Source organism: Pteropus alecto, unplaced genomic scaffold (assembly GCF_000325575.1).
Source record: "Pteropus alecto unplaced genomic scaffold, ASM32557v1 scaffold146, whole genome shotgun sequence".
NCBI lineage: Eukaryota > Metazoa > Chordata > Mammalia > Chiroptera > Pteropodidae > Pteropus > Pteropus alecto.
The window spans coordinates 15,076,315-15,091,296 of NW_006442107.1; the positions used below are offsets into that span (position 1 = coordinate 15,076,315).

Here is a 14,982-nt window from a genome sequence, read left to right on the forward strand (position 1 = left end):
TTCATACTTTCAGGTTCCTGCTCTGTGAGGCTTTTCCTTCATCTAAACAGTGAAGTTTAGTTACTCTCCATCCAATTACTTGACTTGAAATTTTTTTTTTTTTTTTTTTGTCTATCAGTATCTCTGTGGGGTGTGTGTGTGAGTGTGCGTGTCTGTGTTTGTGTGACTTTTACATCTCTTTTCACATGTTTTGTTGTTTGATTTGGTCTTCACTAGAATAAAATTTGGATGACTCCAATAAGATGGTGAGATTGGACTTTATCTGTTTTGTTTACTGTAGTAGTTTCTCAGAATATATTTGATGAATGGGTTATCAAAGACATTTTTCAATATCTGTATTTTAAATGCTGACATCATTTTACTCTATGAAATCATGCCAGTTACTACAATATGGTCCTTGTAAATATATATTTCTTTGTAAGATTTAAATTGGAGTAGCATGATAAAAAGTCATGAAATAAAAAAGCTTAAAACAAAATCAAAGTAATGTTTACTACATTGGTATCATCACTTGACTTCTAAAACTGTGTTGTGTTTGACATAGGTAAAAATTTTTCAAAACTAAATGTTTTATGGAAGTAATTTTATGGTATTTTCAGACAGAAAAAGGATTAACACTTTACAATGCTTTTAAAATCTCATTTGGCTCTCAACACTAGAGGATATTATGTCTTCCTGTGAAATCTATTTTTCACAGACAACGAGAATGTTAATCTCATTTAATCCTGCCACTATACCTGAGCTGGTTTAGTAGATAGATACTCAAGTTTGTTCTGGATGCAGAAGAGCTTCTGTGCAACAGGAAGACCCTGCCTTTTTAGGAACAATATGCCTAGAGAAATTATTTGATATGCCAAATATGTACAATGACCAAAATAAAACCTCAAACTCTTGGTTGTACAACACATCATAAGTCTGACTTATAGTATTAGTGTACATGGATCATAATTTAAAGAATATAAAGTCTTTTTTTTCTGGAATGTTTAGATTTTGCCTAAATGATCTAGACTGTTCCTATGGATTAAACTAGACTATTAGAATGGGTTATCCTTGGGCCAAATCATCTTGGCTGCTCACAGACCTTCTTTTGTTTAGTTCTAGGCTTTGGGGACACAACCTTAAATATCATTGAAAAATAATACTAGATATCATTTTAAGGAATCTGATAATGCCTATGTTGAAAGAATATTAATAAGATTGCTGTCCATCCACTGTATCTTAGTGTCTAAAGCCCCCGATAAGACTATGTTTCTATATTTTGTACAATGACAATCAGAAAAATGATTTCTATTTTCACTGTAGCTAACAGAAAGCTCAGACAGAAATGTTAATTTCAATCATTAGGAAGTATGTAGAACCTTATAGCTTGCATGTTTGTGCTCTGTTCTCTCCTTTTTTCAACTTCTATATTTTTCTGTTCATATTTAAAAAATTCTTTTTATCATATAACATCTGTCAAAATATTTGCACAATAAAGGAAAAAATAAGTAAAAATATAATAATTAGATATTCCATTTTCTTGGATATTCTCATTTTTATGCATTATTATTTTCAATAAAAGTAATTTATTAAGTGTAAAGTTTAAATAATTTAATATTAATATACAAGATTTTTATAACGTCAAAAATCAGCAACATTTATAAAATTTGTCACTTGATTTAAAATTCATAAAATAGAGTGACTATATTGATGAGGTTCTGACAACATGTAGCAACAATTAATGTTCTAGTGGTAAATGGTCAAAAAATAAATAGAAAAAAACTTTTTGAAGAAGATATAAAGTAGATGTCACTCTTTTGTTTGGGGTTTATATATTGTTACTTAATAAATATTAAGACAACACATTACAATTCATGGCACCCTTAAATCCATTTAGTCAGTTGATATCTTTAAAATTCTTGCCCTAAAATACAAAGAAACATGGTTATGGACAGTGATATAGCTATTGCTAACAACTAACAAGTCAAAGCTGATGCAGCAAACAATATGACTGCTTCCATAGGCCAAAAGCAACAGTAGCTGTGTTAACAGAAATGAAATACCAAGCATGAGGACAGTGGTAATCATAAGAACTGGGCTATCTGGAACCTCTTATTCCTGACCTTTCATTACATTACTTGAACTCGTAAATGTAGATTGCCTCCAATTTTTCTAAATTAACAAGTCAGTGAACTGCCATTGCCTTCATAGCTCATAAAATTTTCAGTGTGTAGCTAAGATTAGTCATTCTTTTTTTCCAGTCTAACTTTAGGAAACTAGATTCAAATTGAGAAGTCAATCTAGGGTAAAAGACAATAATCCTGTAATTAACTAAGGCAAAAATCAATACCAGTTTTAAGTAAGTAACCAAGTCATTAGATAGAATCCATTTTAGAAAATTTTTATAGGAATTGTAGTGATTTGATTGTAAAAGGATATTCAAAATAACCATACATTGATTTTATTTGGTTTTTATTTCCTGAATTTATGTAGATTCCAATAACATCCTATTTGAAAGTACAATTAATTGCTAGTTGTCTCCCAATATCCTTGTTTCTTTCTTTCACACTAATAGAATTTATGTGGATGCATGGGCACTTAGCATAAAACTCGGCTTTCCTTAGACCTAAGCATGACCAACTAAGTTCTAATGTGATGTGGGCAGTAGTGCTGTGTGCCACTCTGAATCTTGCCCTTAAAATAATTATGTGTTCTCCCCTAACTCTCTTCTCCCCTCTTCCAAGCTGGGAGATGGCCGGAACATCTTTAGCCCACAAGTAAGCACCCCATGCCAAGGATGGCAGAATCACCTACCAGCCCAATACAGTTGAGCTACTCCTAGATTGTTACATGAGGAAGAGAAATAAACATCTTAGTTAAGCCACTGTACTTTGGGGTCTCTTTGTTACAGTAGGTAAGTCTGCTTTCTAATTTGGAAAGTTCAATTGGAAAGTGTAATTACTTAACAAGGAAAGAATATATAGCATGAGAATATATTACTATAATGTACTATATTTACCTAAGGCATGATCGAAAGTTAAGTTAAAATTACATTTGCATATATTAATAGAATGGAAAAATAACTATATAATAGATGAGTGAAAATGTTTAAGACATTAAAATATTTGTAATGAATGATCTGAAATATGTGAAAGTGCTTTGAAAAAAAATGCCTGGAAGGAAATATGCCAAAACCTGAGTTAATCTCTGGAATTAGGATTATAGGTGCTTTTACCTCTAATTTTATAAAAATAGAGCATTTATTATTTGTATAACTTATAAGAAATTATACAAAGAATTTCAATGACTTCTCTGCACAAGTGTTTCTTATAACAACTCATTATGAGTAGAAAAGATAGTACCTGCAATGCAACTGCCACACGCATCTTTTAGTGGCATGCACATTGTTAACCACCTAACCAACCAACCAAAGCACCTACTTCTAATTTTTTTTACTTTTGAATTTCTGATGATGTGTAAGTAAATTTAAAAATCTACTGGGGTTAGAACAACCCCATAGTATAACCCGCACGTAGCTAAGGTTTCATGTAGTTCAGATAATATGCATATTTCTATCTAGAAAAACAAAGTCTGCCAGTCAAAGAAGTAATTAAGAATAATTGCTACCAGTCTCTTAAGGAAAGAATGCCATATAGCATTATGATTTAATTGGCTTAAAATCCATATAAAATAGTATAGCTGCCATTCTCAATATTCTTTACATGGAGGGCAGTTACTTCCCTAAATCTTTAAAACTTCCTCCTTTCTCTCTCTACTCCAGCCAAAGCTTTCCTTGAAAAACCAAACCCGTAGATCTTCTCTTTGGTTCACGTCTTTCTTTCAACTTGTGTTCTTCCTTCTTATTCTTAATTAAAAACTGGACCTCTCTAATGCAAATCATTCATCTTTTCATCACAAGTCCTATCTACCTCATGTCTTTCCCTTACTTCTACAGACCAAAATCCTAAGAAACAAGCTCAAAATGATAGAATATTCTTTTTAGGCATTAATGCTGTTAGTGATTTTTATTTTTTACCTAACCCTCACCTCATTGAATCTCAGGTAATGAATACCTTCATCATTCAACCTTAGCCCTACCAAATTCTCTTTTCCTGGTTCTACTCATTAATCATATTAATCAACGAAAATTCATAGCAAAAAGCTTTTCACCCTGTTTAACATCAGTTCAATTGATAATGATCTACAGCATGTTAAGAATGATTCTGAGGTTGCAGCCTTGGTGTAATAGGGTTATAAAATGGCATGAGTGAATTCTGTCATAGCCACAGGCAAGAAAATTTGGTCAAATAGTTTCTATTATTGAGCCAGATATAAGTTTTATTGGGGTTATAAATATTACCAAATCAAATATTCCTGAGTAATAGTTTTATGTATATATTTTCTTCAAATTTACTTTTGATTCATAACGTGAAAATCAACAAAATTTTCTCAAATCCTAGTCTTTGCTTTAAACATATCGTCTATGTATTCTTACTTTATACATAGGAAACATATTCAATTTTTAGCTTATAATAAAGTATGGCTATCATCTTATTTGGGTTTCTTTTTCAATTGCCTTTAGAAATCTGTATTACCCATTTACTAAATTAAATAAATAAAAACCCATATGCCAATTTACCCTCTTCTCTGTGCTATAACAATAATATCCTTAATGCTTGTATAAAAGTGTTCAAATATATCAGCACTAAAATGTTCTCTTTTGTTGAACAGCAAATGATATGGGAGGGAAGGAAGAAAGAGGATATAAGTGCTTTTGTTGAGTTTCAGGTACAGAGATAATGTAAGACAGCTAGCTGCTTTTACAATAGCAGAGTGACACGGATAAATGAAAAAACATGCCAGGACAATAAAAGAAAGATATTCTCTTCTTTGCTCCCTTGAAGTCAAACTCTGTACTATGAACGATCAGAACATTTTTTTTTATCACTATACCTGCCTAAATCCACATGACTATTAGGGCAAAATTATGTCCTTTTAAATTTTTGAAATGCTGTTTTTAAACTTTTAAACTAAGCTCCTTCAGGTAAAGAGCTTAGACAAATTCTTACATCTTACTGAAGTTACTAATAACTCAGAATATGAATATCTGATGTATTCTTAACATAATGGAATGTATTTGTGATTTTTCTATTAACTTACTCTTTCTCACTACCATAGTAAGTATGACAATCTGCACAGAGAAAATTTGTAATTCTGAGAATAAGAATATGAATATCACAAGGAAAGCTACACTTGAAGGCATTTTTAAGAAAAAGAAGAAATCTAAGAAATTGCTATTACCAGTCATGTGCCTCATAATGACATTTCAGTCACCTATGGACCTCATATACCATGGTGGTCCCATAGATTATAATGGAGCTGAAAAATTCCTATCATCTAGTGGTGTCATAGACACCCTAATGTCACATTGTAGGCTATACCATCAAGATTTGTGTAAGTGAACTCTATGATACTTGTGTAACAATGAAATCCCCTAACAATGCATTTCTCAGAACATATCCCCATTGTTAAGTGGCACATTACTGTATATTGGTATATTAGAATGCAATGCTTATTAAAAATGTAAGACATCATGTGAAGGAAAACTAAGAAGCACATTTACAATATCATACTCCTTACAGAGCAAGTTATAATTCTCAGAAACGTACCTCAAAGCATTTAAATTCTGAAATTTTAGTCACTTCAAATGTGATTAATGGCATTAAAATAAGAAAGAATGGCTGAAGTACAATACACAGAGGAGAGGTCTGTGGTAAAATTAACAATAACTTAGAACTATAATTTCAAATTTAGCACATAGTTGGGGTCCAGTAAAGAGGGTGGCATTGGAAAATGAGGAAAAAATATGCTAAGGCTTTTATGGGAAGGGGAAGAGTAAAGTAGACTAATTTTAGACTTGGATGAAAGATTATAAACTTTAAAAAGTATGTCGTAAATTTATGAGTAATTATTATATTTTAAATAGAATATATAACTTCAGAATCATTAAAAAGTCAAACCAAAATAAATTGTTCAATGTTTTTGTTCAATATTTTTAAAGGTAGGAAAGAGGCAAAAAGAAGTTTTAAGAAAGTATAATATATATAAAAATAAATACAAAGAATGAATCCAAATTGTTAACAATTATAATAAATGCGAATAAACAAAATAAGTTATCTGAATTGCTCAGTCTGGGTAAATACCTCTATGTTGCCTACAAGAGCTACGCTCTGCAAAATGGCTAATAAAAGTTTAAAACAAAGGGACTGACAAAGGTAGACCAAAGGAGTGCTAACAAAAAGAAAGCAGTTTGGGCAATATAAATATCAAATTAAATCAAAGGGCAAGAGTTTTAGAGTAAACAAACAGAGTGCATTTCATAGAAAAGAAAGGAGATATGGGGTAATGATAAATGGGATGGTTTATCACAATACTCTTCTTTCAACAACTGACAAATCAAGTAGAGAGAAAAATAATTAAGAGGGTATTCGTATGTTCTGGTTTGCCTGATGGTCCCAGTTTATGACTATTCTTCCTAAACAGTTATTAGTAGCATCCCCTTTCTCATGTAAATGTGTTCTAATATGGACATGAATTATTATTTATTAAGGATATAGTAGACTTTTGTAATACGAGTAATAGGTTTATTCCTGCCTTCCTCTATCTCTTTCTTGCTTATGTCACCATCAATAACCACCACATTGTTCCTCTGTCTGCAGCCCTTTTCTCTTGTATCCTTGTATGATTGGCTCCTTTCCCTCATTCAGTTCATAGCTTCATTATCCTCTCCCTAGAGCACTGATCTAAAGTAGCCACTGCCATTACTTGTCTCCCATCACATCATCCCGTTGCATTTCCCTCACAGCACTTATCATCAGCTGATATCCTATGTATGTATGAGTTTATTTCTTTAGCCCTACCTCCTCCTACTAGGATGTAAGTTCCAGCAGAGAAGGAGCCTTGTCAGCTTTACTTTTTGCTATATTAAAAATTTCTGGTGCCCAAAGGTGCTCAGTTGAAAAAATGTACGTATTTTTGCTGTTCAGATTAAGCATCATGGGAATAGTTCATATTCAAACTTATGGTTACATATTCAAACCTAATATGATTAGAGCAGTGCTCAAGGGGAAAACTTTAACAGTTCGACACCCACAGAAATGGCTGAAAACCAGACAAAAATCTATACCTAAAAATTTATAAATTCAGACTGTTTACAAGGTGAGGTTCCAGAAGCAAATACTTCTTATAGGAAATAAACTTTTTTAAACCACTGAAAAAATTAATGTCCTAGCATGATAACAGTTTCAAAAACAGATGAAGAGTAGTAGGGAAAAAATAGCATCATACAAACTATGCACATAACTGTAAGAATCTTAAATATGCTATTAGAACATAAAATTCAGTTATGTATTAGGAGATCAAATATATTGGTGAAGCAAGCTTTTTCCAGAACTACCAGAATAGTAGAGTTAAGATGGTTAACAGCAGCATATACATTAGACTGAAATAATATTAATAAATTAAAAGAAGAAACTTCTCAATGGTAAAAACAGTAATAATTTCCCGACTGTTGAAAAACTGTTTGCTAAAAAGTAACATCAATTCCTGACATAAACTTTCTGTAACATGATTAGAAGAAACTTCCTATGAAAAATTCTATCCATAAGAAATTAATAGCAAACTTTATATTCACTGACGAAATATTAAAAATTTTTCCATTACAATCAAGAAAATGTCAAAAATGCCCATTACCATTACTACTATTAGACATTAATCTGGAAATTCTATCCAAGGCAATTTGGAAGGGGGAGAAAACATCTTTTTAAATGTTTGTTTAGAGAGACACATGGTTGACAAAAAAAAATCCAAGATAGTCAACTATAAAACTATTAGAATAAGATCAGAATTTTAAGAATCAATAACTTCATACCAGAAATAACCCAACGAAATGTAAAAGTAAAATAAATTCCTTCAGTAGCACATGAAATATATAAAATACCTGTAAACCAGACAAACATGAAATGTTAAGGACTTCTATGAAGTAGACCTTCAAACTCTTGACAGAAATAAAGGAAGACCAGAGTATATGGAGAGAGACAAACAATTTTTTTCTGGATACCATTTTGGAAGGATACATTTTGAAAGTACATCCATGTTTATTTGTGAATTTGATGCAATCCTAATTAAACGCCCATAATGGGATTTGGGAGGATACATCTCTAGATTATCTGAAGGATAAGATAGCCTAGAATGACTTCAATTATTTTGGGGAAAAAAAACCAACTTCCATTTACAGAAGAAAGTTGCCCCATCAGATAGCAATAGTGATGAACTAAAAAAATATAGTGATTAAGATAGTGTAACACTGGCTTAAAAATAGACAAACACATTAATGGAATGGAAGATAGTTGAAAAATAGATTCATATACATGTAGAAATTTAATTCATAGAAAGCAGTGGCATTTCAGATGAGTTAAGAAAAAATGGACTGTTTCAAGAACTGTGTTTGAACCACTCAGTTCTTCATTAGGACACTACGACATAATGATTCATTATGCGTCAGCAGCCTCAGTATCTCCTGGCAACTTGTTAGAAATGCAAATTCTCAGGCCTTACCCCAGATCTCGTGAATCAGACACTATGGGATGGGAGCTCTCAATCTGTGTTTTAATAAGCTCTCCTGAGGACTGTGATGCCTGCTCAAGTTTGGGAACCACTGTTTTATATATACCTTTGATCCAAAATTCCATCTTTCTAAACTGATGTGGAATTAGAACAAAGATCATACAATCACAGAAGAACATGGCACAGTCATCTCCTAAGGTAAGTCTACTTGCAAAAACTGTTTTAGAGGAAAAGTTAGTAGTATCACTCCACTTACAGAAATCTAGAGTTGCAATGAATATAAAGATGTTTGTCCAAGAAAGACAAATTCACTTTTTTTTTTTTTTTTTTTTTTTGGTTTAAAAGGTTAACCTTAAGTAACGGGAATGATTTTACAAATTACCAGCATATATTTATGTTTTATTAGGCAACCATTAGAAATCAGAAAGATTCATATATTCCGGTATAAAAATCACTAAAATAAATGAAGCAAAGAAAAAATGTATGTACTTCACAGCCGATTTTATGTTAGAAAATTGTTATGTTGAAATTACAGTTTTCTGTGACACAAATAGCATCCAAACTGGGGAAGAGAGAGGAATTGTTTTTGAGGAAGAGAGAAGAATTATCAGAGTGAAAGAAGACAATTTTACTCTATAAACTTCTGTATTTAAATTTTTATCATGAGAATGCATTCATGTGCTATTTGTATAAGTAAAATACAAAATTCTGGTATTTAGTGGGCAGGAATCAAAGATGCTTGATGTCCTGCCCACAACTAAGACTTGTCCTGACATTTCCTGCTTTCAATCACATTGTTTTAAACCTTTCATAGCATTGCAACAGTGAACCTAATTTACTCAGCAGAAATATTGTTATTTTAAAATATTGTTTTAAATGACTGTCACCTAGGTCTCAATAATATAGAGCAATGGTTGAAGACACAGGTATGCTATCAGACTCTCTAGGTTCATATCCCAAATCTTTCACTCTAGTTGTGTGACCTATGACCTTGGGCAATGTACTAAACATCTTTGCACCTCAGTTTTCTTATCTGTAAAATGGGGATTGTTGTGAAGATGAAATAATTTAATATGTATAAAGTACTTAGAACATTGTCTGGCACATGGTAACCACTCTATAAGTGTTAGCAGTTATTGTTAATGCTGAAGGCATATATCTGCAGAAATTACGATTTTATCTTCCATTAAGAAATATTGTTTCTTTTCTTTTTCCACAAAATGTGTATCTTGGCCCAAGCATAACATGTTTTTCTCAACCCTATATTACTACATATTTTCCTTTCCATATTCCCTTTTGTTTATAAATGACAGTATTTTAGTCCATTCCATTGTAATTCAAAACTTCTTTGTTGTTGTTTACCTTTGTCTTAATAGGCACATATATAAAGGTTGGAAAATATATTCCCTCCCTTCTTTCTTTTAATAATCAAATATTTTTGATCTTCTAATATGTTAGACAATGAGGACACAGAGCTCAAAAGATGATAGTCCAAATTCCTGTCTACTTAGATAGCTCAAACTAATGCCAAAACTCAAAGTAAAATAAATACACAGCTCAATTTCATATTGAGTACTTTAAACCAAATAAATATTTTGCTCTAATATGAAGAAAAATAGTGAGTCTGTTCATTTACCGCAGTGGTTCTCAAAGCAGGTGATGGCTCCTCTTACTATGCAGTTCTCAAAGGCCAAGGATGCTTGGTGTCCTGTCAAACACTTGCCTTATTTCTTCACAATAAAAGCTGCCCCAAACTTTCCAGATCTTTAAATGTCCGTTGGGACATTCATATCAGTGAAAAACTGTTCTGAGCCTATAACCTAAAAACAAAACAAAACAAAACAAAAAACAAAAAAAAACCCACAAAGTAGTTTTTATATAGTTAAAATAGGATTTGAGGGAAGTCTGTACTTTTTTGGGAAATTTACCAAGTCTTGTTTACTAGTCTGGAAAATCCTATCACCAACAACGATGACACTAAATACTATTTGAGTCATCAATACATCTGTATCAACATAGATGTATCACATTCTGTATTTGTAGTTGTCACCTCCATGGTGCAAGCATCTTAATATTTCATTATGTTTTTTATGTAGTGAGATCTGAGCACTTAGATGTCGAAATATATGTTATTTCATTTTAAATTGTTTTCCTTTAATTTCTCCTTCATGTTTCACTTAGAGGATTACCTTTATTTTGTGTATAAATATGGTTGTCTTATCTATGAACTTTAATTCAGGAGAGTATAAAGAATGACAAAATGTATGTTTTAAAGAGGGGCTTGAGTTTGATAGGCTTAAGAATTCGAGTTACTGAGATCAGACATCACAGCAGCCACTTAACTGGGAAAGATGAGGGATGGCTTTCAGTGAGGTTTGTTTTTGCCTGACTCCAGAAACACAAAAAATGAGTAATTTAAAGCCGGAAGCAATTTCAGAATTACCCAGTGTAACTTCCTCATTTAACACATGAAGAAACTGAAAACTAAGGGATATGACAATTGTCAATTGCTAGTTAGTGGCTGGACATGGATCAAAGTTACAAACCAGTGACCACTCTTTGGGTAATCTTTTTAAAACACACACTGTCCTCAGTAATTGAGAAAGGGAATTAGGGTAGGTGAAATGGAGAAAACCAAAAGAGAAAGCAACTAATTCCAAAACTGGCAGTTCTTTCAGAGACTGATTTAGTGATCAGAAATATTTAATCCTTAGCCTTTAAGGTTTGCTTGTAGCCAAGAGGAAAGTGATGAAAGAAGTTTGAGAATAAAAAGATATACAAATAAAATGGAAAAGTCCGTTCTGGAAACCCTGACATACACGACCACACTAATTATTTTGCAGTATCTAATACGAGAGTCAATTACCATTATTTTCACTTTCCTTTTAAGTATGGATAGTTAATTATAGAGACAGTTGAGAGAGCCTTCACCTATTGGACACTTTAGATTACAGTAAAGGCCAGGACATTATCATTGTATAATGCCTGACATGAAACATTTGTTGCTTATAAATGGTTAAAATTTGAGGGGTAGCCCAAAACATCTCTTACCGGAGGTAGCTAAGATTCCACTTCCTGAAGTATGCCAACAAGAATACAAATTTTTGGGGAGAGAGAAAGAAAGGGGTGAAACATGATAATTTTGACCATTGTTGTATCCCCAGTGCTAACATCAATATCGCAACCTAAGAGGGGCTCAAATATTCACGGGGGGAGAGAGGGAAAGAAGGTGGGAAAAAGGAAAGTATTAATCTATTCTTGGCCCTATCCTAATATTCAAAAACTCTTAGAAGAGATAATATTTTTTTCCCAGCATTTCTGCATGTATATATTTAACAAATCTTATTGTTCTGGTTGTAATGGCAAGGAAATATTGAACTGATGAGGCTTCCATCTAGTTTGCTTCTTTACCAGTCATAAATTGTTTTGACTCAACAATATCTTATATTTGAAGTCTTTCTCTATAAAATATTTTCTTCAAGCATTATTTAATTAATTCTCCAATACAATATGTTTTTGAAGTTCCTTCTGTTCATACTTTGTGCTAAGGAAACTGAGTATCAAATGGTTAAGGTCTTAGAAGACTGATAACCATATTTACTGTCTTTAAAATTTATTGTTTTCAAAGCCATTTCAATTGCTCCTGCAGAATCCAAACAAAAATGTCTCAACAAATTTAAGAAACACAGAAAAGCTAGAGCCCTGGCTTGTATTTAGAACGACTGTCATCAGATTTTCATCTGTACCATGAGGTGCCTCCATCAAGATCTATTAATATAATGTCCCGAAAAGAGTCAGATATTTACATAATAAACATATATTTTGTTTCTTGTATAGTTTAGGCATATATCACATACATTTTCACAATGATTTCTGCCCTTGAGAAAGGACCGAATTTTCAGAAAATACATGCTGTAAATGAGTCACTAAATTACAACTCATGTCCTTGAAGATCTCCTTACAGAGAGGTGCACTAAAAGGCTGTTTTAGCGATTCTTATTGGTGGACGATTGCCCCTTAGTCCTAGTTACACATAAGTCTCCTAACTAGACTTAGCAGAGAATAATTGTGGAAGATGGCAGACAAAGGGGCCATTACGCTTGGCGGGCATCATCATCTCCCACTGTGTGCATTTTAATCAATGAAATTGTGAGTCTATTTTCGACAGCCAGATTTGGGGAGAACAAAAACCTATCATTTTGCCCATCTCCCAAAGTCTTCTACATTATTTCACTAATGAAAAGTGAAATAATGCATTATGGTGTTATACAGTGGTGAAGAGCTCAACCTCTTGGGTTAGTCGGTGTGGATCTTGGCTCTAACACTTAACTGCTGCATGAACTCGGGCAAATTATGTAACCTCATTTTCTCATCTGTAAAAGGTAGGTAATAATAATACTCACGTTATTGGGTTATTTAAAAATTATGTGAATTTATACACGTATAAAGTGCTTTAAAAGCATCTGGCACGTTGCAGGTAAATAAACAATATGTTGATGATTGCATTTATTGCTTATCTTTGACTTCACATTCTGTAAGTGACAGAGACTTAAAATTACAGTAGTCATTTATGTGGTAACCATGAGATTGATCATATCCAAAATAAAATTTATCCTCTCCTTCACCCATGTGAGTCCCCAAAACCTGCTCCTTCTATTCTATGCCTTATCTAGCTAATGGCACAGTAAGTTACTTGTTTCAGAAGCTAAAAAACTCAAAAAAATATTCATTCACTCTACTCCTTCTCCTTTACTCTCAAATTCACGAAATCACCAAATCTTTTCTAAATTGCATCCTCAATATCCTGCTTCAGGCCCTCTTCCTTCCTCCCAGGAAAGCTGCAAAAGCTGTGTTCTACTTCTCTTTACTTCCCACCTTCCACTCCACCTTATTCATCATCACCGAATTTCTCTTCTACAATCCTGACCACGTGACTTCTAATTTTTTTAATGTGTTCATTCTATGAATATACTGTGTATAAAGTAAAAATCGGTAGTCAAAAAAATGGTATAGATGATAGAGGTTCTGTTCATCCCTCTGGCGACCAAATCAAAGTTGTGACAGAAACAAGGAGCAAGCAGCAAGAAAAAATCGCCTAGGACCTTGATGAACAATCTATACTACTAGGGAGAACTACAAGAAATCGCCCTGCAATGTCAGAAGGTAGGATGGGGTGAGGACTCGGGGCTGCCTGGTCTCCAGCGGCGGAGACGGAGGCTGTGGCAGTGGCAGAACCCTCTTAAAGGGGTCTTGACTGCAAGTGGATTTTCGTGGTGACGGACCTGCTCATTCTGAGCACTGATGCCCATTCAGCAGTGCACAGGGGATGCCGAGAACTTACAGGGAGACACTGTCAGAGTGAGGGCCAAGGCAATACTCACTCTGTACAGAGGTGCCGGCAGTATCCACTGTTCCCTGTTAAGCCCTTCCCCTCCCAGTGTGGGACACAACACTGCCATAGCCGAGATGTCAACAAACTGGATAACAGAGGTCGCTTTGCCCAGAGGATTCCCTGAAACCCCGCCTCCCTCAACTTGAGGCCCCACATCCAGGTGTATCCTCAGCGAGTCAGGTGCTCCTTGCTGAGCAGCGCCTAGACTCACACTGGAGGCAGCTAGCCTCAGTTTCTGGTGTGGCCTTTTGAGGCAACTATAAGCACAACATCTGTGAATTGCTTACTGAATCTTAACCAGTGGCCCCGGGAGGGATAGATGCTTGGGCTAAGTTTGGCCTGCAGCTGAACCCCTCTCAGGACTGTGCCACTGGACACCTACTTCACAAATCCACACTAATATGACCGGGAGTCTTAGGAACTTTGCTTAGTACATAGAAACAGACACAGAAAGGCAGCCAAAATGGGAAGACAAAGAAGCAGAAACCATATGAGAGAACAGAACAGAGATCCAGATATAATGGAGTCAGGTAATCTAACAGATGCAGAGTTCAAAACCCTGGTTGTAAAGATGCTCGATGAACTTTTGGGAAATGTAGATAAGTTCAGTGAGAAATTCAACAAAGAGATAAAAAACATGAAAATGAAAGTGGAAATTATAAAAGGGAAGCAGTCTGAAATGAAGAACACGTTATCTGAGATGAGAAGTATATTAAATGGCATAAACAAAGTGAATAAAGAAGAGGACCGAATGACCTATATAGAGGATGGGGAAGCTAAGACTCTCAATCAGAATGGCAAGAAAAAGGAAGCCAAGACTATAATACTAATTTAAGGAGCCCATGGGACACTTTTAAAGGTAAAAATATCCATGTCATAGAAGTACCTGAAGAGAGAGAACAAGATGTTGAATATATATTTGAAGAAATAATGATGGAAAACTTCCCTAACCTGGTGAAGGAAATAAACATGCAACCTCAGAAAGC

The 14,982-nt window shown here is 33.8% G+C and overlaps 1 protein-coding gene across 2 annotated transcripts in view; it reads right to left on the reverse strand.

Annotated features, from left to right (window-relative positions):
• Positions 1-14,982, reverse strand: part of DTNA (dystrobrevin alpha) — a 342,095-nt gene that overhangs the window by 294,191 nt on the left and 32,922 nt on the right. The window lies entirely within an intron of this gene.